Source organism: Lissotriton helveticus, chromosome 6, assembly GCF_964261635.1.
Source record: "Lissotriton helveticus chromosome 6, aLisHel1.1, whole genome shotgun sequence".
Taxonomy (NCBI): Eukaryota; Metazoa; Chordata; class Amphibia; order Caudata; family Salamandridae; genus Lissotriton; species Lissotriton helveticus.
This window is the reverse complement of record NC_136067.1, coordinates 742511160-742537331: the sequence shown is the minus strand read 5'-3', so window position 1 is coordinate 742537331 and position 26172 is coordinate 742511160.

Sequence of the window (26172 nt, the reverse complement as noted above, 5' to 3'; positions counted from 1 at the left end):
TAGATGAAAAAGACATGAGTCATTTTATCTATAGATTTGTTTATGGATTAAAACCTGAAATTGGAGAAATGATCAGAACTAGTATTGTCGGATGGCAAGCACTATCTATAGATGATATTCTGAGAAAAGCAAAATATTGTAGCGATGAATTAGAAGTAAAACAGAAGAAGCTGAAGGAGAAAGCCATGTGGGCTCAGGTAAAGGTGGCTGAGCAACAGATTGCCAACATGGGAAATAAGAACACTAATTTTGTTCAAACTGGAAATGCAAACCAGACACAAGGAAAGTTTAAAGGTAATAATTTCCCAAAGAAATTTAGCCCAAAGATAGAAGAACTGAAACAAAGATTACCTTGTTTTAATTGTGGCGAAATTGGACATTGGAGGGACGAGTGTCCTCATCCTCCTAGAAACTCAAAGAATCCCTTATTGAATCCACAGATGCAGAATGGTGTTAACCTGCAGCAACAGCTACAGATGCAACAGGGGTTAAATGAATTTAATATTCAGCGACAGTTACAACAACAGCAACAACAACAGGTGAATAATCGTCAAGACCAGTTGCCACAACCACCTTTTCCGAATTGTGGGGGAGTTCAAAAATATAATCCAAACGTGGGATTTCAGGGATGTGAACAGGTAATAAAACCACAAAAACAGCAAAAGCAGCAAAAAGTTCAAATGCAAAATGCTTCACAACAATTTTTATTAACAGAAAGCCAAGACAGTGATTCTGATGATTATTGCTGACGGTGCCCGAGAGAGGAGGAAGAGTGTGTTGTTGGAGCCACTCTTGAGGTTGACCAGTCTGGTCCTTATGTAAACGGGAAAGTTAATGATGTAGACATCACTTTTCTAGTGGACACTGGTGCTACCCGTTCTACTGTTAGATCAGTGGAAATTGAAAACCTACCTCTCTCTGGGGATACCATCCAAGTTGTGGGAGTAAGTAATCAGCAAATTAAAACAGACTTAACTGATCCAGTACCAGTTGAAATTGGAAATTACAGAGACAAACACAGATTTGTGGTTTGTAATAGTAGTCCAGTAAATCTATTAGGTAGAGACATCCTATGTAAAATGAATTGCAGAATATATTGTTCTCCTGAAGGAGTTGAGTTACAAACAATGGAGGAAGATGGTTTGTATAGAATGACAATGATGATGATGGAAGCAGAAGAAACAAAATTGTTTCCTGCATTTGAAGAAAAGGATTTACCTGAAGAGCTAAAGGAAACAGTGAAATCTGAAATATGGGATTTTACTGGGAATGAGATGGGTCTAATGAAAAACGTAGATCCTGTAAAAATTGCATTGAAACAGGGAATAGAATTTCCAAACACTCCACAGTATAAAATGAAAACAGAAACAATTGAAGGTATTACACCTATAATTGAAAAGTTAATCAAGCAAGGTGTATTAAAGGAAATGAAGAGTAGCTCTTGTAATTCACCAATTATGGGAGTTAAAAAGGCTAACGGAACATTTAGGATCGTACAAGATTTGAGAAAGGTTAATCAAATTGTCATTCCATGTTGTCCTGTAGTTCCAAATCCAGCAGTAATACTATTTCAGATTCCATATGATGCTGAATGGTACACAGTCATTGACCTTTGCAATGCATTCTTTACTGTTCCTTTGCACCCAGACAGTTATGAAATCTTTGCTTTCAGATTCCAAGGTAAGACCCTTGGATGGACAAGAATCCCTCAGGGCTATACAGAAAGTCCTTCAATCTTTAACGAACTGTTAAAAAGATCATTAGAAGATTTAGACTTACCAGGTAGGTCTACACTGGTGCAGTATATTGATGATTTGTTAATAGCTGCAAAGACAAGAGAAAATTGTGTAACAGACACAATAATTTTGTTAAATCGCCTTGCAGAAGAAGGACATAAAGTGTCCCCAGCAAAACTACAGTTTTGTAAACAAGAAGTAAAATATCTTGGTCACAGAATTGCAAAAGGAAAAAGACAAGTAACTATAGAGAGAATAAAAATGATTCAAGCAATGTTACCGCCAAGAACACAAAGACAGGTCAGAATGTTCTTGGGAATGGTAGGTTACTGTCGACAATGGATAAGTGGATTTTCAGTAATTGCGAAACCACTACAAAGACTGACCAAATCAGATGTAAAGGATCCAATTATTCTCAATGATGTTGAGATGGAATCTTTTGAGAACCTGAAAAAGAGCTTATGCCAAGCTCCTGCTTTGGGTATGCCAAATTATGAGAAAGATTTTGAACTGTATTGCAGTGAGAGAGAAGGATGTGCATTATCCGTGTTAATTCAGAGACATGGAAATTTAAAGAAACCTATTGCATACTTCTCTGCAGTTCTTGATCCAATCGCAAAAGCATTACCAGGTTGTTTGAAAGCAGTTGCAGCTACAAGTATCAGCCTAGAACAAAGTGAAGGAATCATTATGGGATTTCCTGTAAAAGTTTTTGTGCCTCATTCAGTTGAAATATTACTGACAAGAGGTAAGACTCAACATTTAACAAGTAGCAGATTGACAAAGTATGAGAAAATCATACTAGGAGCAGATAATGTTTCGATTTCAAGATGTTTGAATCTAAATCCTTCTACATTACTGCCTGATTCTGAAATTATTGATGATATTGAAACAGAACATGAATGTTTAGATGTCATGGAATTTTGCACTAAGCCCAGAAAAGACATCAAAGACAGACCTTTGCCTGAATCGGATTTTGTCTACTTTGTAGATGGCTCATGTTTAAGATCCGAAGGAGGTGTTTTAAAAGCTTCATACTCAGTTTGTACAGTCGAAGATGTTGAAGAAGCATCATGTCTTGAAGGAGTTCGTTCAGCTCAAGTGGCTGAATTGATTGCTTTAATTCGTGCATGTGAAATATCAAAAGATATAAGAGTTACCATCATTACTGATAGTCAGTATGGATACGGAGTTGTGCATGATTATGGACAACTCTGGTCACAGAGAGGATATATGACATCAACAGGATCACCAATTAAAAATGCAGTTTTCATTAGAAGATTAATTGAAGCAATACAATTGCCAAAAGAAATTGCCATAGTCAAGTGTGCAGCGCACACTAGAGGAACTGATTATATTTCCAAAGGAAATGCCTTCGCAGACGAAACAGCAAAGTACTGCGCAAGGAAAAATTATTCTTACAATCGGAATAGAAGTACAGAAACTGATTCAAATTCATTAATGCTAACAACTATTGTAGAAACATGGAATGAGATTAGAGATTTACAAAACGAAGCAGATGATGAAGAAAAAGACCTATGGTTAAGATCAGATTGTAGACCACGTGATGAAGATGGAGTGTGGGTTTACAAAGATGGCAGAGTAGTTTTACCAAATTGTTTGATTTCTGACATGGCCAGATTATATCATGGTCCTGCACATTTAGGAAGAGATTCAATGGTCAGACTTTTTAGAGAAACATGGTTCAATACAAAATTTAGAACCATTGCAGAATCTTTTTGTCAAAGGTGTTTGTCATGCCAACAAATGAATCCAAACAGAAAATCAGTGGTGGGGACAGGAATAATTGGTCGAGAGGGTGGTCCCTTTACCAGGTTACAAATAGATTTCATTGAAATGCCCTTACACAACTGTTTGAAATATGTACTTGTGATTGTATGCTTATTCTCAAGGTGGGTAGAGGCTTTTCCTACACGACATTGTGATTCAATTACAGTAGCAAAACTAATGCTCAGAGAAATCATCCCAAGGTACGGTTTTCCAGTCACTATTGAGAGTGATGGAGGAAGCCATTTTGATAACAAACTGTTGAAGTTAATTTGTGAAGCTATGAGCATTGAGCAGAAAATACACTGTGCATACAGACCAGAGGCATCAGGTGTAGTTGAACAAATAAATGGAACTATCAAAAACAGAATTGGAAAAATGTGTCTTGAGACAGGAGTTAAGTGGACTGATGCTCTTCCACTTGTTTTGATGTCATTAAGGAGTACACCAGATAAAAAGACAGGTCTGAGTCCTCATGAAATTTTAATGGGAAGAGTTATGAGGCAAGCTTTTGTACCTGTAGGTAAATTGTTGAGCATAAATGACAGTGCAATTTTGGATTACTGTAAAAGGTTATCTGATATGGTAACTTCTGTGTCTAATCAGGTGGGAACTGAAGCTCAATCAAATGAAAAAGTTTTGACACATGATCTGAGACCTGGAGACTGGGTCAGAACGAAAGTACATCGGAGGAGGAATTGTCTATCTCCTAGATGGCAGAAACCTAGGCAGGTAATCTTGATCACTACTAATGCTGTAAAGTGCAGAGGATTGAAGCGTTGGATTCATCCAAGTCATACTATTCCAATACCAACTCCTGAGAGTTCTGATGTTGAAAGTGATACCACAGATGATTCTGATTCTGAAGCAGAAGACAGAACAGAAGGTGAAGTAATTCCAGATTCTGAAGATCGACAAGAAAGTCGACATCTGGAAACTGTGCCAGTGAATGGAAATCTGACAAGAAAAGACTTGGAAATAATTGAAATAGATTCTGAAGGTGAAGAGAATCTGTTAAAAGGAAAGATAACTGAGGATTCGGTTGTCTATATTGAAGACAAGGAAGCTGAACCAAAAGAAGTTTTAGACCAGGAGAGTATCGAAAGGCAGAGAACAAGCTCTGAAGTAAGGAACAGAAATCTGAAATCTGGGAAGCTAGAGGTAATTGAAGAAGAGGAAGAGAACGAATTACCGAGTACCAGTGATGGAAGACAAAGTGAAGTTCCTGAAGGAGTGAAATTGCCGAATAGAGAAGTTCCTGAGTCAATTGAAATTTCAGATTACGAAACTGAAGAAAGTGACGTGGAAGGTGGAAGTGAAAACGGAAAGAAAAGGACTTGGAAGTCAGAATTAAATAATTCTGAACCAAGGAAGAAGTACGTGAGAAAAGCAGACTACTGGCCTGGTGGAAGATTGAGAGTGAGATTGATTAAAAAGCCAATAGAACAAGTTGAAGAAATCAGTAGTCAAAAGAGTCCAGGAAAAGAAGTTGGAGTTGGAAGAAAAATAGAAGTGATATCGAGAAAAGGGAAGAGAATAATTAGACCAAACCAGAAATACAAGTCTCCTGAGTGGACTTACTTAGTAATTCCACCTGTTATTGACATATATGATAGTAGTGAAGAAGAAAACGAAATCCAAGAAATTAGTGACAATGATTGAAGTACAGATTTATTAAATTGGCAAAAGGCTGAAGAAATCCTGTTAGTTGACACAAGGTCGAAGAAAAACTGTTTAGTAGAAGAAAACTTATGTATGACATAAGGTCGAAGAAATCTTGTTTAGGGTCATAAAAGAAAAATATATTTTAAAAGGGGGGTGTATATAAAATTTAAAATTTATTTTTATTTTTAAGGCTGAAACTAACCTAAAAATGCCTTACGTTAAGGAGAGCACTTCAAAATGTTCTGTTTTTAAGAGATGCTGTAAGATGACTCTGGTATGTCTGCTCATTTTAGTTCTGCTCTGGTTGGTACTAGCTGTGATTATACCTTTAGAAATGGATAGAGAATTACACAAAGTTAACATAACAAGCAAAGCTCTGGTTAGCCAAACTAAACATAGTACATCTGCAAAAGTTATCGATCATCAGCCTAACATTCATCAAGATAAATCAATAGGTGATTTTTCAAGCAATACATTCACAAAGCTTTTGAGTGAATATGTAAAGGTAATGGATGCAAAGGACTGTTATGTATGTGTTAAATTACCTGCTTCTGTTTCTGAGGGAGTAACATATAATATGCTTCCTCTCACTTATGCTGTTACATGTAGTGTATTAACTAGTTTATTTTATCAAACTGGTCGTTTAGAATATTACTATTCAAATTTTGATGAAATTTTTGCTAATGTTAAGATTGATAATGCTTTAAATAAGCATAAGAAAGCTAAACAAATGAGAGAATATTTCCTTGTTACTAACGAACTCACTTATGAGTATGCTTACAAAAATAATCTAACATGTAAATTAAGTGCTGAAGGAAAGAAATTCTTGAATATGGTTGAGGAGAGAAGAGCAATTTATAAGAGAAATGAATTAGTCAAACAGACTAAGTCATCCTTCTGGCAAAAAGAGGATGAGAAATTAAATGGCAAAATGCTTGAAAATATTGCAATTCACATAGACAAGCCTGTTAGTGGAAAGCTTTGCATTAGAAGAGATAACACACTTTTTGATAATTATTTTGTAGGTGCAAGCAACTGTGAAGATACTTATTTGATAATGGGAGGTTGGGGATTTAAAGGTGGAAAAGATCCTATCTTTCCTGGAATTTATTTTGTTTGTGGTGACAAAGCCTATTACAACCTTCCAGACCATTGGTATGGAACTTGTTATGTGGGAATTGTTTTTCCTAAGGTGTTTCATGTTGACAGAGATTCAGAAGGATTGTTTAAAATACATAATTATGTAAATAGAGCTAAAAGAGAAACCTTTACTGAAGTTCTGGGAGATATTTTTCAAGCTGTAATACCTTTTGTTGGTATAACCCTAAACGCAGGGAGAATCAGAAAATTGTCCACTATAGATGATAGATTATCAACTGACACTGCTGATGGATTTCAATTAGTGAATGTTGAAGTTATTGCTATTAGATCCATGGTAATTCAAGATCGTCTTGCTTTAGACATAATCCTAGCAAAAGAGGGAGGAGTCTGTGGCATTTTACATGTCCAACATTGCTGTACATATATACCTGATGAAAGTAAGAATATTGAAATGTATATTAAGAATATTACACAAATGCATTCAGAGATAATTCCTTTAGAAGAAGAAGATTTTACTGGAAAACTTTCAAAAAGGTTTCAAGCAATTAAAAACTGGTTTCATAATATCGGAAGTTCAATTCTTGGCAAGATTTTGGCACCTTTGATTATAATAGTATTCATTTTTATTTTGACTAAAGTAGGTTGTTTATTACATAAAAGAAAGAAACATATGAAGGAAAAGAAGAGAATCTATAAACTCAGAAAAGAAGAGGAAAGGGAGATTGAATTACAGGAGTTACATAGAGAGCGTCATGTTAATTGCAAAGATTATGCTGAAACAGACTTTTAGTTTTACTAATACAATTGAATTTGAATCGATTTCTAATAAATTTAGTTTATCAAAATTTTGAGTGCTGGTGTGGTGATTTGTTAATCACCAGATGAGGGAGTTGATGGAGCGAGATAAGAAACAAAATTTTGTTTAAACTCGCAAAGTCACATTTCCATAACATGAATAAAATTATTAATGATTTGTGATATGTCGTGCTAATACAACTTAGATTAAACTTTACACGTGGGGGGACTAACATGTGTGCTCATAAACGTGCATATTTGTTGCATCTTTTTGTTCGTGCAAAATAATAAAATAAAATATTGTTTTCGTTTTTGTCATTACTAACTGCTGCAAACTTAAATAAGCATGTGCTTGTTTTGCTTTTCTTTGTCTGTGTAATGTCATTTCTACTATTCTAGGTGCATATGGGTCTCATAGAAAAACGGAGACTGGTAAATATAAACGCTGCTTTATCTGTTTGCAATGGCTAGGTAACATTTTGATTAATAGGGTGGGTTAATTAATTAGTAAACCATGGGGTGGATACAGAATCTACATTATTTCTTACATTAATACTTTTCTTGTGTTTGTTTTATACTAGAAATCATAAGTTGCCTGCTTTTGAGGCCTAGCTATTTGAGCCGCAAAATTAAAGCTGATCCATAATTCTGCAGAAAGTCACGAGACGCCCATTCTGAATTAAAACGTTTATTGAGGCTGCATTCACAAAGCAAAAACTGATGAGCTGACATCATTCTGTCGGACATGGCCAAGGTCGAAAGTGAACTTTTTGTCAGTCCTTAACTTGGCATCCGCGGAAGTTGCACTGAAAAGACTATGGAAGCTGCGAGGATGACTTAATACAAAGTTGCAATCGAAGGAAGCCTCTGGCTTCACGTGGAAGAGACAATGGTCTTTGTAAGACATGATTTTGTGGAACTTTTTAAGAATCGGGTGACATGTCACTTGTCACTCTCAGCCAATGGGACGTCCTAGATTTCTGAAAACTTTCCTTTGCTAGTTTAGTTAGCGTAGAAAGGTATAAAAAGTCATGCCCTTAGGGTTGGGCTGGCTGCTGCTTTCTGACTTTCCGATGAGGGTGATGTGCTGCTGGACTTTGCGTGGAGCACGTAAGAATCCTCAAAGATCTTTACTTTAATTTCTGTCTATTTAGCTCAGTTAGGGAAATAGGTTTTAGAAATACTAAACTTTATATAATTTCTTTTAAACTGATTCAATTGTTTAAATTGTATTTTTCTCAATTTCCTTACTATCATGCTTGCTTTATTGCAAATAAATTTCATTTATAAAACTTACAACTTATATACCATAATTTAGAAAATAAAATCTTACTTTTGACAAACAAGCTGGTCTTGGTTATTCAGAAGTGTAGGTTACCATTAGCTAGATCACGTCGCCTATGGTGGTAGTCTAAATGATTGGGTTTTATTCTAATGACAATATTATTTCTGCAAATGTATAAATATGTATATAATGTGTAGATAATGTGTATATAGATTTATTCTGACCACCTGATTCAGTAGGCCCAAAAATATATCAGGTTCATAAATGGGTCCATATTTAGTATAGAATTTTGTTTATAGGTTATGAAGTTGTGTAGTGTAGTTTATGATATATTTTCTATAGCCCGCTGGATCAGTATCTGATCGATCGACTCCAAATCGTTCAGAACGCGGCGGCCAGACTGATCGGAAACATCCCCTACCGCCAGTCAGTCACCGCATACCGCAAGGAGCTCCACTGGCTCCCCTTCGCGAGCCGTTTCAGTTTAAAATTCTCATCCTCGCCTTCCGAGCTATCAACGACCTTGGGCCCAACTACCTGAAAAAGCGAGTGTCCTTATCTCATTCCATCAGATCCCTGAGATCTAACAACCTACGCCTTCTGGTCTCTCCTCGCTTTCGACGCGCCAGAATGGGTGGCAGAGGGTTCAGCGTTATCGCTGCTAAACTATGGAACCGTCTCCCCATCGATCTCAGGCTCTGTCCCTCTGAACCCCTCTTCCGTGCCAGGTTAAAAACCTGGCTGTTCTCCGAACTCTGATTCCCGTTTTGCTCCTCTCCTTTTTCCTGCCCTTGAGGCTCTGGTTCTAGCGCCGGGACACCCCTTAGGGGGTAGCTGTGCGCTCTATAAACTACAAAAATAAAATAAAATAAAATAAATAACACAATTTTATTATCCTTTTCGTTTTCCGCTGAAAGAGACATGCTAGGCTGTAATGACAGACTATTTGTGTAACCATGCTGTACTGCAGGATGCACGCGGTCCCTGCAGGGGACCCCATAGGAGGGCAGACCCCGTAGTAGGGCCGTGGGGAGCCGGCCGCCCATTCCGGGGGTGGAGGCGGGGAGGTGGGAGGGGGGGCGTCAACGACAAGGGTGAGGGACGTCCCCCCCGGGTCAGGTTATAATGGTAGCCCCTCCCACCACGCGCTCTCTTTGCTGCTGCCCCCACACTAATCAGTCGCTCCTCGGGCTGCTCCTCGCCAGCCGTAGGGCCTTAGGCTTCCCCTGCCCCCTCCCCTCCCCCGCCGGAAGCGAGGCCCGCGCTCTTCAGCGCCCCTCCCTGCCGCTCACCCGCTGAAAAGGGGGGAAGTGGGGAGGGGGGGTCAGTAGTAACGTATTTATGTTTTCTTGTTGCAGGAGGAGTTACAAGGCGATCCCCATACAGGACAGGCGCAGGAACAGGACCTGAAGCCCCAGTGCGAAACGCACCTTGCTGAGTCATACATAATCCAAGGGGCCCTTCTTGGGGACTTGGTTTTGACGGCGCCCCGTTAGTCCTTAGGGCGGTTGTAAGCCTGAGCAACTGGGGGCTTGCCGATAGCGCCCCGCCCGGATGGCGAAGGTGTGAGTTAACTCTCCCTTGTCCGGAGGGTGGGGTGGGTGGACGATAGGTTCACCGGTGGGAGGATTTCCTCCCAGGTACCACACCGGGCTATGACCGCTGGTGTCCTTTCTTTGGCTCAACTTCAGGCTCCCTGCAACAAGGGGTTGCGGGGAATAGGGGGTCGCCTGTCAGTTAACCCATCCTGTTATTTGTACTACAAATAAAACCTGCAACTTCTTCATCCCAACATGCTTGTCTGTGTGTCATTTGTTTTTGGGGGAGGTTGTGGGCAGAGGCGTACCGATGGAACTACTATGCCATCACAACGACGTGACCTGCGTCACGAGGCCTGCTGGACATTGTAGTTAGCACCAACGTTACTTATGGGCTATTCTCAGAGTCTGGGATTTAGCGTAATGTAAAACTAGCTGCCATCTTAGTATGATGATTTTTCCCTGCCAGCTATGATTTTGCATTTAAGCACTGAGGGCCTCATTTATGAGAAATGACGCATCGCTGCGTGAAAGCAGCGATGCGTCACTTCTCAGTGCCCACTCCTTGCATCATGATTGATGCGTCATATTTATAATACGACGCATCATGTCGCAAGGAGTTACAGATACGTCAGTATTTCTGACGTATCTGTAGGCGCAAAAGTGACGCATTGCTGGAGTGTGTCACAAAAGTGACGCAACTCCAGCAATGTGTACTTTCACATGGGCAAGTCCCATGTTGTTAGTGCTTGCGTCAGTCTTACGCCTGCCATGAAGCAGGCGTAAGATTTTGACGCATTAGCAGGCAAGAAATGGCGCAGTGAAATCTTATAGATTTAACTGCGTCACTTCCATGACCCTTTCTTGCGTCAAAACGCCCCCATTGCATATATTATACCTGGCGCAGGTATAATGTGGCGCAGGGGTTTACAAAGTGACGCATCTACCTAGATGTGTCACTTTGTAAATATGGCGCAACAAGGCGCATTTTTTACGCTACTGGTGCGTCACAAAAAGTGACGCACAGCCTCATAAATGAGGCCCTATAGATGTATTACTTTGGGACCTTTTTGATGTGGGTGGATAGTCACTGATTCTTACTTGTACAAATGAACAGTCATTGGTCTCCAGATGATGGGCAGTGATTAGCCTGTCAGTCTACGTGCTAGTTGATTGGTATTTTGTGTGGTGGGTGTCGTTTTGTCAATACTGCTATCTTTAGGTTTCAATGCCATGGCGGATAGCTAGGCGGGAGTTGCTCAGTTTTGGGTACTGTCTGAGTACTGTTTATTGTGGCAAGTTGCTGAGTGTGCCGCAGACGCAACAGGTAACTTGTTCACTTCTATCACCCTCTGCTCAGTTGGATCCAGCAATACAATGCACTGCAAGAAGAACTGCATCGAGTACATGAAGCGTTTCTGAGAACCGCAGTGGTCTCAGTACATTTGAGTGTCTGTTTGGGAGAAACATAGTGATGACGCCTCCAGGCATGTATTTATCCCCCTTTTTAAATAGAGTGGCTTTAGAAGAGATCTCCTGAGAAGCACAGCAGCACAGAAGGTGGAGCCAGGATTCGCCCTTATAGTTGCATAATCTGCCTTCCCCCTCCTCTCCACGTGGGGCCCATTGGAAAAGGTTGATGATTCGCAGGCCTAGAAGCTGCATAAACATAATATTCCTACGGGCCAAATGGTTTAGGCTGTCTGAAAGGTATGGTTGAGGGATCTCTGGTAAATAAGAATCGTTCAAGTCAGACAAAATAGTTGACGTTTTTAGGGACTGAATGTCCTGCTGATATGACGTTTGTCTCGCCTGCTTGTTTATAAACCTTTTCCAGGCAGCATAGGAGATGGAGTCTTATTTTAGCGATGTTTCTTCAACTTGTAGAGATCTTATGGCCTTTTGTATTTGTTGGTTCCATGGGTTCCCAGGGCTCTCAAACGTTTCTTTTAGCGGTCTTTGAGGGTGTTATTCGGGGCTTTTAATAACCATGTATTGGATTTCTGGGTATCAGCATCGAATGTAAGTGATTGTCTCAGAAGGCTCAGCTCGAGTCATAATCTTGCCCTACGTATATATTTGAGAAGTTGAAGAACTCATTTGCAAGTCATATATTAGGTGTTGTCTTGGCTGAGCTCGCCTCTGGGAAGGCATTATGCCTTTAATATAGGGACGGCTGAGGCACTGCGCAGAGTCCGATCAAGGCTTGTCAGCCTGATGGACAAAAAAAATGTCTAGAATACACGCTAAATCATACCCTCAGATAGTTGTACTTCGGTATAGTTTTGAATGGTTCAGCTCCGATACTCGAGGTTAAAAAAATCTTTTTTCCACAACAACTGAAAATCAGGACTATGGTTTTGTCCTGAATAATTTTGATGGCTTTTGCTTTGTTATATTCATCGAGCCTGCTCAGGGCACATTGGAGTCCAGATTTGGTATGGTCCATTACGACGATATCACCAGCGTATTGTAAGATGTGCAATTTTGAGTTGCCCAGTTGTAGAAGGAGCAAGCTGCTGTGCTCCAAAAATCTCCTAAGGCGGGCTGTGTAGAGGTTGAACAGGAGGTGTGCAAGAACGCATCCTTGCTTCAGGCCTTCTAAGGTGGAAATTTTTATAGAAAGGGGCAAAGGGCCAGTTCTTACTCGTACCCATGAATTCTTATGCAGAGAGATAAGAGCTGATTCCACCAGGGAGTGTTGCTTTTTTGTTTATATTACTTTTTTTAATTATGGTTTTAATAAATTAATTTTTGTGATAATATAAAAAAAAGTTTGTTTTGTGTATTTATGATTGATTCACGGGTCCATAATCCTAAGTGGATTTAATACATTTGAATGGTTTATGGTTGATGTATGGTTAAATATAGTGTAGTGTGACCTTCTGTGATTAATTATCCAAGAGAAACCCTTCAATTTACATTAGTGGTTAGAAACTTAGCCCAGTCTTCCAGGGCACATTTGAATGTAAAAGGGAGGCCGTTGGTCCCAGGGGCTCCGTAATTTTTCATGTTTTTCAAGAATCTGCGTACCTTGGCAGGTGTTGTCAGAGCACAGGTTTCAACCGGCGTGTTGTTGTTTGTCCCTCTGTTAAGAACGTCTGGGGTTTCGCTGCTGTATTGTATATTGACATGTTGTATCCAGGCGGCCTCTGAGACCTTGTTCCCCCTGCAACTGTTGGAGGATCGGCATTTGTAAATCTGATTCAAAAAATAAGCCAAGCTTTTCTCTTTTAGCATGAGGTGTATTTTTATCCACTCCTTCTGTTCATTGAGTTTCTTGGCTTCCCATGTTCATTTTTTGTACAATTTGGGTAGAATGTCTAAGTTTTTTAATTGACCGTGCAGTGGGATTTATTGTGTTCTTCATGCATTGGCGATGGCCCTATTGTGGGGCTTCCTTGGTGGGGTCCTGGCATGTCATCCAGGGGCTCCGGGTCTCGTTAGGAGGCCTCTTAATTTGGTTATTAAATCATCCCATCTGAGGGCGTAGTTCGCAGGGGGGTTGTTAATGGAGTTCAGGGTTGCATCTTTTGAGCCATTTGCCCACCTTTGTGGAGCCTGAGGTGTCCCATTTAATTCTTCTGACTTAAGTGGGAGATTCGGTACCGGCCCCACTTCTGTGACTATGGCAGCTGCTGGGGATTGTAGGTCCAGTTTTGCAGTCATGGGATTATGGTTACTTTCAATGCAGATGGGGATCTCCTGTTTGACTGAATGACTTGCCAGAGATGCTGACAGGAAGATGTAGTCTATGGTTAAAATTTTATTAAATGTAGTGGAAAATGATATGGATCTTGAGACTGAAAAATGTGTTTAGATGAACATAGATTACAGTTAGATAATAGGATGTTCATAGTTTCCTGTTCTGTGGTTTTGGGGACTATGTTGCCATTGATTCCCATGCCCCTGACATTAAAATCGCCTAGTAGCAGAATTTCAAGAGAGTCAAACTCTGACAGAAGATCTCCCAAGCACTTGGTCAAGAGGGCCGTTGCAGGTAGCTTTGTTTTTTTTTGTTTTTCTATGATAACAATTTATTAATAGTAAGGGGAGGTTCTTTGTTTGGTTTGAGACCCCTGAATTTAAAACAACTTGCCCATGTGTTAAGTTTTGGTGGAGAGGTGTAGCCATGATCTTGCAGGAGGGTTGAATGAAGATTGAGAGGCCCCCAGATAGGGGTCCAAAAAGGTTTGACCTGGTTACCGGTTGGAAAGGCTCATATTAGCCATAGAGGACCGATGGAGTTAGAGCCCAGGTCTCCTGCAGTCAGATATTCTCACTTTTATTCAAGTATGCCATTGCAGATTTGGATGAGAGTATTGACTTGAGCCCAGCCACATTCCAAGAAGTGATGATCTGTTTAGAGCCTGCCAATAGGGATGAGCCATGGGGGGGATTTGTGGGGTTCCTGCTAGGAGTGGGACTCTGGCTGGTCTCGATAATTATTAGATGTGTTACATAACTCAACCTTCATTACATTTCAGAAGGTCAAACCCACAAAATTTATAGGGGGAAAAGCACATGGTATTTTCCTTATCATGCAGATTTTGGTGCATTAAACACCAATTTCTGCATGTTGTTCCCCACAAACTTGTAATGGGTGTTATTTATTGCACCAAATAAATTACATACCCCGGTATCATTATTTATCAGGTGCATTAAATAACACCCACACTTGTAATTAAGTGCTTGATTTGCTAACAGCAGAGCTCAGAAACACAAAGACCCTGATTACTAGTTAGGTGCTAATTATTGCTCCTGATAAATAACGATACCACAGCATACGTTAAACAGCACCTAAAATTAGTTGGTTGGCAATCGGTTTTGCATTTTGGTGTTTAAACACTGTATGCTTTTCCTCCCATTACATTTCATCAGGTTTGACCTGCAAACATTTACCAAAGTTTGAGGTATTTAATGCATTCATTCAATAATAATCAGATGCATCAAATACGTAACAAATCGAAATTCTGACCCATGATTAACCCCTTTGCTGCCGGGTTAATTCCCCGACTGTGCTGGGGGGAGGGGGCGCGCACAGCGCCCGCATGCTCATGACGAGCTCAGCTCGTCATGAGGCACGGCGCTCCTGTGCTCATGACGAGCTTAGCTCGTCACAGGTGCACCGGCTGCCGTGGAACGCTCAGCACAGCAGGGTAATTCTCCCCGCACCTGAGCGTTCCACGGCTCATGACGAGCTGAGCTCGTCATGAGCACCGGAGCACCGTGCCTCATGACGAGCTCAGCTCGTCATGAGCATGGTAAAGGTTAAACAGGTATTCATACATGGGTTGTAATACACTGATCAACTTGTAATCAAGCAGATTGAGACAACCATTGTCCTGCATTTCCAAGCTCTTCTGTCTGCAGTTGATGCACTAACGTGAAGAGTTTTAGGGTAGTTGTATAGACTGGAGACAGGAAAAAGAAATGCTCACACCTATTCTGCATCAGCACAGCGCAGAAAACGGACTCATGGTAGGTCCCTGTGTACCAAAAGATGTATTTTTTTTTATTAAAGAAGAAAACAGAATAGTAACAGTTGACAATAAAAGTATGTGTACCTAAAATTGTCTTTTGGTTGTGAGGTAGCTTTTTATTTATTGACAATGCATGCATGTCATTCTTACGCACATGCACACACATGCACCACAATGCCTAAACCCCACAGAGGCCCTTTGAGCTTTTGCAGAAGCTCAAATACACCGTCTACACTACTATGCCTGGTGTAGATTGGCACCTGTGTTTTTTACCTGGCGCAAAATTGCTCCATGCCAGGCTCTCGTGGTAGGATTTGACTATTCAAAGCTACATTGGAAAGCTAATGCAGAAGCAGTATGTCAATCACTGAATTCAAGTAAATGATTTGAACTATCTTGTGCTGTTTAACTTTCTATGTATTCTAAAAACTACGGCAAACATGGATGATCAAAACCTGAGTACCTCATCTTTTTTATTGATTCCTCTAAGATCAGTCGTGGCAGACGTAGGGCAAAATGCGAAAGACTAGTAAAAAATGCAAAGACCTCTTTTGTGGATCCTTATTTATTTATTTATTTGCAGGTTTGTACCGCGCTAGATTCGACTCCCGGAGGAGTATCTCCACGCCTTTAGGCATCTACAGCATATGTTTGGGGAAGAACCAGTTTAGCAGCCGTTCTAGTGTTGGAATAAGAAGGTCTTAAGTTGTTTTCTAAATGGAAGATGTTCTACACATAGCCTGAGAGACTTTGGGAGACTGTTCCATAGGGAGGGTCCTGCCACTGATAATGCTCTGGTTCCATGTCTGGCTTTTTTTACTCTAGGTACACAGAGGAGGCCTTGCTCGCTCGACCCAAGTGACCGAGCAGGTACATAGGGAACAAACTTTTTAGTCAGGTATGCTGGACCCAGCCCGTTGAGGCTTTTGTGTATTATGCAACATACTTTGAACTTGGCCCTCTGTTTTACTGATAACCAGTGCAACTTTGTCAGCAATGGTTTGGAGGGCGTACGAGGGGGGGCGTTCAGAACCAGGCGAGCTGCCGTGTTCTGAACCACCTGGAGTCTTGTCATGACTCCCTCGTTAGCAGACAGGAGCAGGCCATTACAATAGTCTTTTCGACTCAGGACCAGTGCCTGTACCAACGTTCTTCTAGTTGCATCCGGTAGTAAGGGGAAGATTTTTCGTAACAGGCCAATAACATGAAAGCAGGCTCCCACCACCTGGTTGCCATGCTGTTTGAGTGTAAGTTCTTGATCTAATCACGAACTTACACTCAAACAGCATGGCAACCAGGTGGTGGGAGCCTGCTTTCATGTTATTGGCCTGTTACAAAAAATCTTCCCCTTACTACCGGATGCAACTAGAAGAACGTTGGTAAAGGCACTGGTCCTGAGTCGAATAGACTATTGTAATGGGGTGTAGACATAAGGTGTGCCTGCATGGATACTGGAGAAAGGATCCCAGTGTGCTAGAGAAACATAAATTCACATAGGGAAGACAACATTAAACATTACATAATAGAGCTTCAAAGAGAAGAAAATAAGACATTAATTTCAATCAATGTCATTTAATCACATTGGAGACATTGCTTATTTACATGTGTAATTTTCATGAGACCATCTCCTAATTACTCGCATAAACGGTGCCCAAGTGAAGGGGAGGGGAAGTGCAAGGTAATTAGTGATCTGAAGGGTATTTGGGAGGTAGTGACAAAAAAATCACACATAATTCAGGTATAGAAATGCTTATATACGACAAAGCTGCCCCTCCCTTCCACTTCGCCTCTAATGGAGGCCGCACTGCGGCCGCGCCGCTGGTGTGCCTGTCCGTGCCTGGACCGCGCCCAGCGCCAGGACCCTGGACCCCCCGTCCCCCGCAACGCCAGACTACACTACGACTCCAGCACCCTCCACGCACTCAACACCGAACGAGACCACCCCTGCTACCGGGCCAACCCGAAGCATACTCAAGGGCCCTTCGCATGCAGGAACTGCAGATTCACCAGCATCCAGCCCACCAAACCACCAACCAGAGGACCCAACCACCTCCACTGCATCCTCTTCAACACTCGCTCCGCCCGCAAACACGCCATCGAATTCTGGGACCTCGTAGACTCTGAAAACAAAATATGGAAAAAAGGGTCTACGGGGAAAGTCTTTAAAGACCAGCTTGCATCCTATCCCCCAATCTAACTGGTACAAAACACACAGGGGACGCTAAGGGTCTTGAGAGAAAAGTGGGAATCTGTACACTCAAATGTAGTGTAAAGGGGTAGCCAATGTAAGGAGAGTTCAGGACAGCAAAGTGGTATAGCAAAGTATAAGAGAGATGAGAAAAGTACCCATCAGCCCACCCATTGGCGGAGTCTCATCATCTGGGTTTTTGTTGAAAACTGGTATCTACTAGGTACCTCACTGGACGTGTATAGAGGAATTCTAGTATTTGATCCACCAGTAAGAGAGACAGCCAACAGGATATGTTGGTAGGTTGAAGGTAAAGGAGTTGCAGTGCTAAAAAAAGGTGTGTAATAGTGAAAGAGTGTTTAAGATTGCCTGTTATGGTTCCAAAGACAAGACTTTATTAGGGGGGTCAACATAACAGCAAGATTAAAAGCAGAGTGATGATAGTGTGTCAAACAAATACTACTATCAGTTGTGGAAACTTGGTGGTCGACATGTTTCAGCCTGGCAAGGCTTTCTTCAGGACCTATAAGTATGACACTACTGCAACAGTGAAAAAGAAAATGAAAGAGAAAATATAATAAATCAAGACCTACCAGTAGTGGGTTACTATATGGTAGTCTAGAATCATGATGCAAGAAACTCTCCTAAAACAAAAGACAAGTACAACCAGACAAATGTAGTGGTTTGAAAATATCAATACATGTGTGTATGTGTATATCAACATTCAACAATCTTGTTGAGGAAACTCACCCATGAATTGTATGGAGATTGCCTCACCTCGCCTGGCACTCGCTCAGGTCAAAGAGGCCCCGCTCTATGAAAATGGGGAGGGAAAACAAATTTCATTTATAAATATTTGTAAATACAGATCGTTAACTTGTGTTAAGATCCCCTCAATTATACCATTTCTTAACTGCAACCTCTGGGGTCGGGTGAGCAAAGAATGATAGCGACTTTAGCATGCCATGAATTGGTGATCTCAGGGTCTTATGTGAGATACCTCAAGGTTGTTCTCGAAAATTATAAAAAGGGGATGACGAAAAACCGACCTTGATCCATTCACCGTATTAAACGATGTATCTCTGTGTTGGTATTACGATATAGAGATGAAAGTACAAAAGTGGAGAAAATACCCCTTCAGAACTAAGTGACACATGTCTCTCACAGATCTTAAAAAATAGGGGTAAATGCATGTCTCCACTCGTTGAGATGGTGTGATCCCTTAGGATTTAGATGGAGAGCACCTAGATAGAGTGCAAGTGAAATACTAGTAGCCAACGGTGAAGAACGGTGAAGAAGCCACTCAGCAACCGCAGTTTTAGATAACCACTAGGAAATCCATGTCAAATAGATTCTTTGTCGAAGGATATATAAGAAGGATATATAAATGCGCGCATGTCCCAAGGATGCAGACACTCACCTGTCCGTCGGTGCCTCCGGCTATCGTCTGAGCCGAGGGGAAGGTGACGGACATAGCGGCCTGCTCTGGTTAAAATTGAGACATGCGTACCAGAGAGGAAACAACGTGACGCACGCCAGAGCCACTCCTTCTGTCTGCTCATAGGTTCATTTGGTAGACCGGAAACCGAAAGTAACCCAGAAACCGGAAACAAATCGAAAGGTCTGGACATGGAAGGTGGACTTATTGTATGACACACATCCGGACTTAGAAGATTGTAAACAAACGCCTCTTAAATTGATTGGTCGCCTTTCAAGCAGCATGTGTTCGTGGTAAACACAAGCACAATGTGGGGAGGAAACGTGATCAGTAGAGCGTTTTTTCTTCTTCCATGGTGACGAAAACAGCAGTCAGAAGTTTACTGATGAGCCTAGTCTCAGCGGAGCACTTGTTCGCTGTATGGAAACCTGCTGCCAATAATCACCCTGCTTCCGTACAGATTGTGTGGAGGTGAAAAATCAAAATCAAAAGGGGTAAAGGGGCGGCCCTGGCGTTCAGAGCACGCACAATTTCTACAGGTTAGCCGGATGATGGGTGGCCTGTTCGAGAAAACAATATCAGCAGTGGCAGAGGTGGCAAACACGTGACACCCAAGATTTTTATATAATTAGGAACTTTGTATGATTAAAACGTTTTGTCAGTTGTGAGCAAAAAATTTTTTTCATCATCAAATGTGGGGAACCAAACTGTATAGTGTATATTTGTTAGTATACAGTCTCTTTCAGGACCAGGCAATAGTGTGAGTAATAAACATGATTAAATTACTATACGTGGAAGCCCACACACATGACTGGGTGGTATGAGTTCTAAAGTGTTATCCAATGAAAGATTGTTATCCAATAAAAGATTGATATTGCTAAACAGGGGGTGCTCCACAGAAAAGACCAGGTTCTACGAGGTCGTGTTATATTAAAGATCATCACAGCTGGATCCACGGAATCTCGTCGTTTATCCCTGTAGTGTCACATCTCAATTTAAAAATCCATTTCGGTTCTTTGGTGAACAGATATTGAGAGATGTCACTGACATGTTGGGGAATAAAGGGCTGTTCAAGGACCAACCATTCCATGTCGTCAGCGGAATGTTTCATCATCAGGAAATGGTTGGTGAGTCGTGTGGCCTGTTTGTTGCGCCTAATGGTACTTTTATGTTCTTGAATTCTAAGTTTGATTTTCCTGGACGTCATGCCCACATAGCGGAGGGAGCAGGGGCAGGTAATCAGATATATCACCCTCTCGCTGTTGCAGTTGGTGTGTCGTTTTAACACCCAAGGGCGTGACGTGCCAATATCAACTGTGAGGGTTTTTTTAGTTTGGGGACATACTGAGCAATTGCCACAAGGATGGTGACCTTGGACAGGCGAGAGATTCCACAATGTCGTGGTAGATTCTTGTGGAGCAACCCGGGGTCTGGTGTGTACTAGGTCATCTCTTAGATTTGAACTTCTCTTGAAGGAAAAGAGCGGAGGTGGGATTTTATCGCCAGCAGTGTTTAAAATACGCCAATTCCTTCGAATGATTTTCTGTACCAGGGTGGAAGCCGTACTAAAAGTAGTGACGAAGGTCAGTTTCTCCAAGGGAGGTTTAACAACAGGTGGAGCTAGTAAAGCCTCTCAATGATTGTTAGACGCCCTCTTGCATGTTTTTCTAACCAGAGCACCCGGGTATAATCGTTGTTTTAATTTAGAAGATAAATCTTTAGATTGGGCCTCAAAGTCAGATTTTTCAGAACAATTTCTTCGGATCCTTAAAAATTGTCCGAAGGGCAGATTTTCCTCTTAAGGAGCGTGGGTGGTAACTGTCAAATCGAAGCAAGGAATTCCTCGACATCGGCTTACGATACAATTTGCTTGTAAGATGTCCATCCTTGGGGATAATGAGTAGGTCCAAGAAAGGGAGGTCTGTCTCACTGTATTCCACCGTAAATCTGAGAAATTGGTTCTGGGTATTCAACCAATTCTGAAAAGCAAGTATAGAAGCAATGTCACCACGCCATACTACTAAAACGTCATCAATGTATCTCTTCCACAACACCGTTTGATGGTAATACGGATTGTTGTGGTTGAGTACATATTGTGTTTCAAAAAGATGGACGTATAGATTTGCCAAACTCGGGGCAAAAGTGCTCCCCATTGAGGTCCCGGATGTCTGGAGATATAGAGAGTCTTCAAATTGGAAAAAATTCTCGGTCATGGCAAGCCTCGCCAGCTCCATGATGAAATGGATAGGTGTGATACTTTCATGGGCGAATGTTTCCAAAAGGTCCCTAACAGCCTGCAAGGTTTCCTCCTGCGCAATACAGGTGTATAGAGATTCTACATCGAAACTGACAAGAATGTCAGTCTCGATGATGAACTCGACTTCAGGTAGAAGACGGAGGATGTCTTTGGTATCCTGAAGGTAGGTGGCCATAGTCCGCACCAAGCGTCTCAAGAAAAAGTCAACAAATGATGATAAGGGTTCAAGAAGGGACTCAATGCCTGAGATAATAGGTCATCCTGGGGGTGGCCTTGCTGCTTTATGGTTTTTGGGTAAAGCATAAAAATATGGGGTCACAGGATGTGTAGTGACCAGAAACTGGGCTTCTTGGGATGTAATCCAGCCCTCTGCACTTGCCTCTTCCACAAGGTTTTTGATTTCAATGGTCAGCCTAGTTGTGGGATCAGTAGTGAGCAAGGTATAGGAGTTAGTATCTCCTAGTTGTCTCAGACATTCGGCTTGATAAGTGGTGGTATCCAGGATGACTATCGCACCACCCTTATCGGCGGGTTTGATCGTGATATTTGTGTCCTTAGACAATGTATCTATCGCCATTTTCTCGGCTCCAGACAGATTTTGAAATTGTCGTTCTTTGACAGATTTAAAGAGCTGATCTCATGGACCACGGCTTTCTCAAAGGCACCAACCTTCGGTGGTACTTGTTGGAGAAAGGGGGTAAATGTTGATTTTTTTCTTAAGACCTGTATTAATCTCAGTATCAATTTGGTCCTGTTCTTTTTTATTGTCAGCAAAGAAAAAATGGAGCCGGACTTTGCGAAATAATTTCTCAACCTCGCCACAAAGCTGAAAAGCATCTCCACTGTATGTCGGTACAAACCCGAGCCCTTTGTTGAGGACTTGGTGCTCAGTTGGAGTCAGTATGCGTGAGCTTAAATTGACTACAAGGTCCTCATTGCTTCCTGGGGTGATTGTTATTGGCCCCGTCTGCTGCGAGTGTTTGGGGGATCTTGTTCGTCTTCCCATTGTACTTGTGCTTGTGATTGGCCCCTCCGTCTGCCCCTGCTCCGGCCACGGCCCTGCCCTAAAAAAACCTGGCCGTCATAGAATTGGGGCTGCCGATGGTACTGGGGCATGGGTTGTGGAAACTGTGGATAACCCCACGGAGCTGGCCGCCACCAGGGGCCTTGTTGGTACATGTTGCTTTGTCCAGTGCGCCTGCGATTAGGTCGATTATATTGACCTCTCCCTCTCCATTGTGGCGTTCCACTGGTGCCCGTATCTGAGTCACTGGAATCAGGGTCGGAAGAAGATGTTGAGTAGTTTGACCCATAGCTCTTCCCTTTCTTAGTGAAGTCTGGAGGTGTATAGTTCTCGCTGGTGTATGGATAGATTTTCTCATGGGAGAACTTCGCCGGATCTTTTTTAAATTTCTCAATCTTGGCGAAAAAGATAGGATCACAATACTCTTTATTCGCTTTGTTTGTTTCATCTAGTTGTTTCTGAAATTGTTTAGACGTGAGTGTGGCTTTTATTTGGCCCTCCAGAACTTGTATTTCGATAAGGATGGCATCATTTGAGTGTACAGATTCCCACTTCTGTCTCAAGACCCTTAGCATCCCCTGTGTGTTTTGTACCTCCTAGACTCTACCGTCCCCGATGTCGCCTTCCTGACGGAGACCTGGCTGACTGCCACCTCAGCACTGGACATCGCCATAGCCATCCCACAGGGCTAAAAGATCTCCCGCAGAGACCGCACAAAAGGGGTAGGAGGGGGAATCACCATCATCCACAAAGACACCATCAGAATCTTGACCAACACCGACGACACCCTCCCCTCTGCCGAGCACATGCACTTCCAGATCCACACCGACCCCAACACCACCCTTAGAGGAGCACTTGTCTACAGACCTCCCGGACCTCAACCACAGTTCAGCGACACCATCGCCGACCTCGTCAGCACCCACACCCTCGCCTCCATGGACTATATCCTCCTCGGGGACCTGAACTTCCACCTCGAGATCAACAACGACGCCAACTCCACCGCCGTGATCGACAACCTCGCCAACCTTGGACTCCAACAGCTCATGACGGCACTCACCCACGCCGCTGGACCCCATCTTCTTCACCAGCCCCCACGTCTTCTTCAACCACACCACCGAACCCCACTGGACCGACCACAGATGCGTCCACTTCACCTTCAGGAAACCCACCACAACACACCACCACACCCAACAGCTACCACGCCACTGCTGGGGCAAGATCACCAAGGACCAACTGACTACTACCCTCACCCTGAAACCACCCGCCGACCCTACCGACCCAGACACCGCCGCGGCCAACCTCAAACAGTGGATCAACGACTGCGCCGACACCCTCGCCCCTCTCAAGACCTCCACAAGCAACCACACCAACAGGAAAGCCGCCTGGTTCACCCAAGACCTCCGGAGCTACAAGCGCACCTGTCAGAAGCTGGAGAAGAAATGGCTCCACGACCGAACACCAGACAGCCACACAGCCCACAAGAACGCCACCCGCAGACACCATCAACTCATCAGGACCGCCAAAAGGACCGCCTTCAAGGACCGCTTAGACAACAACGCACACAACACTAAAAAGCTCTTCAGCATCGTGAAAGAACTTTCCAACCTCAGCTCCAACACCAACGACATCCCACCATCACAAGACCTGTGCGACTCCCTGGCTGCCTTCTTTAACCGCAAGATCACCGACATCCACGACAGCTTCAACTCCGACACCCCGTCACCCACCACCGAGTCCACCACCCCTGCGACCACCACCGACACCAGCCGCCTGACCACCAGGTCCAACGTCAGCGACGAAGACACCATCATGAACTCCATCCACTCCGGATTCCCATCTGACCCCTGCCCTCACCACGTCTTCAACAAAGCCAGCCCAACCATCGCACCCCACCTCCGAAAAACTATCAACAGTTCCTTCGAGACAGCAACCTTCCCGGAAAGCTGGAAGCACGCTGATATCAACACCCTTCTGAAGAAGCCCAAGGCGGACCCCAAGGACCTCAAGAACTTCCGGCCCATATCCCTGCTCCCATTCCCGGCAAAAGTGACAGAGAAAATCGTCAACAAACAGCTAACCCGCTACCTCGAAGACAACAACATCCTGGACCCTTCTCAATCCAGTTTTCGCAGCAACCACAGCACCGAGACCGCCCTCATCGCTGCCACTGATGACATCAGGATCCTGATGGACAAAGGAGAAACAGCCGCCCTCATCCTCCTGGACCTATCAGCAGCCTTTGACACACTTGCCACCGCACCCTATCAGCACGCCTCCATGACGCCAGAATTCAAGAGAAGGCCCTGGCCTGGACCACATCCTTCCTCTCCGGCAGAACCCAGAGCGTCCGCCTCCCACTCTTCTGATCAAAATCCACCGAGATCATCTGCGGCGTCCCACAGGGATCCTGACTCAGCCCGACGCTGTTCAATATCTACTTGGCACCACTCACCCACATCACACGACAACATAACCTCAACATCATCTCCTATGGCGACGACACCCAGCTGATCATATCCCTCACCGAAGACCCCCACACCGCCAAAGCCAACCTCCACAGAGGAATGAATGCCGTAGCCGACTGGATGAAGGACAGCAGACTGAAGCTGAACTCAGACAAGACGGAGGTCCTCATTCTCGGACCCACCCCATCAGCCTGGGACGACTCCTGGTGGCCCACATCGCTAGGCACAGCCCCGGAACCCACAGACCACGCACGCAACCTGGGGGTCATCCTTGACTCTACCCTCTCAATGACCAGGCAAGTCATTGTCGTCTCTGCGTCCTGCTTCAACACTCTCCGAATGCTCCGTAGGATCTTCAAATGGATCCCTCCCGACACAGTAAAAACCATCACCCAGGCCCTCATCACCAGTAGATTCGAATATGGGAACGCCCTCTACTCAGGAACAACAACCAAGCTCCTGAGATGTCTTCAACGAATCCAGAACGCCTCGGCACGACTGATCCTCGACGTCCCCCGACGCAGCCACATCACACCACACCTGAGAGGCCTGCACTGGCTCCCCATCAACAAGAGGTTCACCTTCACACTCCTCATCCACGCACACAAAGCCCTGCACAACACCGGACCCATATACGTCTCAGCTTCCACACCCCCACCCGAAACCTCCGCTCAGCCAACCTCGCCCTCGCCACAGTTCCTCGTATATGGAAAACCACCGCCGGTGGCAGATCCTTCTCCCACCTCGCCGCCAAGCCTGGGAACGCTCTCCCCACCAGCCTACGACAGACTCAGGACCTGCTGGCCTTCAGAAGACTCCTCAAGACCTGGCTCTTCGATCAGTAGCGGCCCCCTCCTCCCCAGCCCCTTGAGACCCTCACGGGTATGTAGCGCGCTTTATAAATGCATTGATTGATTGATTGATTGATTCAATGTTTCTATATCTGTGGAGGACCTCTTGGTGACATGAATCAGAACTTCTCATCAACTCCCTCAGCACAACCACGCCACCAACACCAACAGACACCAACAGCACAGCATGCAACTTCCACCGATGGATCCAGACTCGCCTGCAGACGACTCAAGAAGAGACTAATAAACATCAAATCCCCATAAACCCATGCTACCTTCAAATCTGCCATCAACGCAGACCACCTCCTCTTCAAAACCACAAAGAAAACAGCCCTCCATGACAAAATCAATGCCAAAGCACACACCGGCATAGAACTCTTCTCTGTCATCAAGGAGTTCACCAGGCCCAACAATGAGACCACAGACATCCCTCACTCCCAAGACCTCTGTAACAAACTCAGTACCTTCTTCCTCCACAAGATCAAGCAGATCTTTGACAGTTTTGACACCCTAGTCAGTGCCACTTTGCCCATCACCACTGCACGTAAACACACCGCA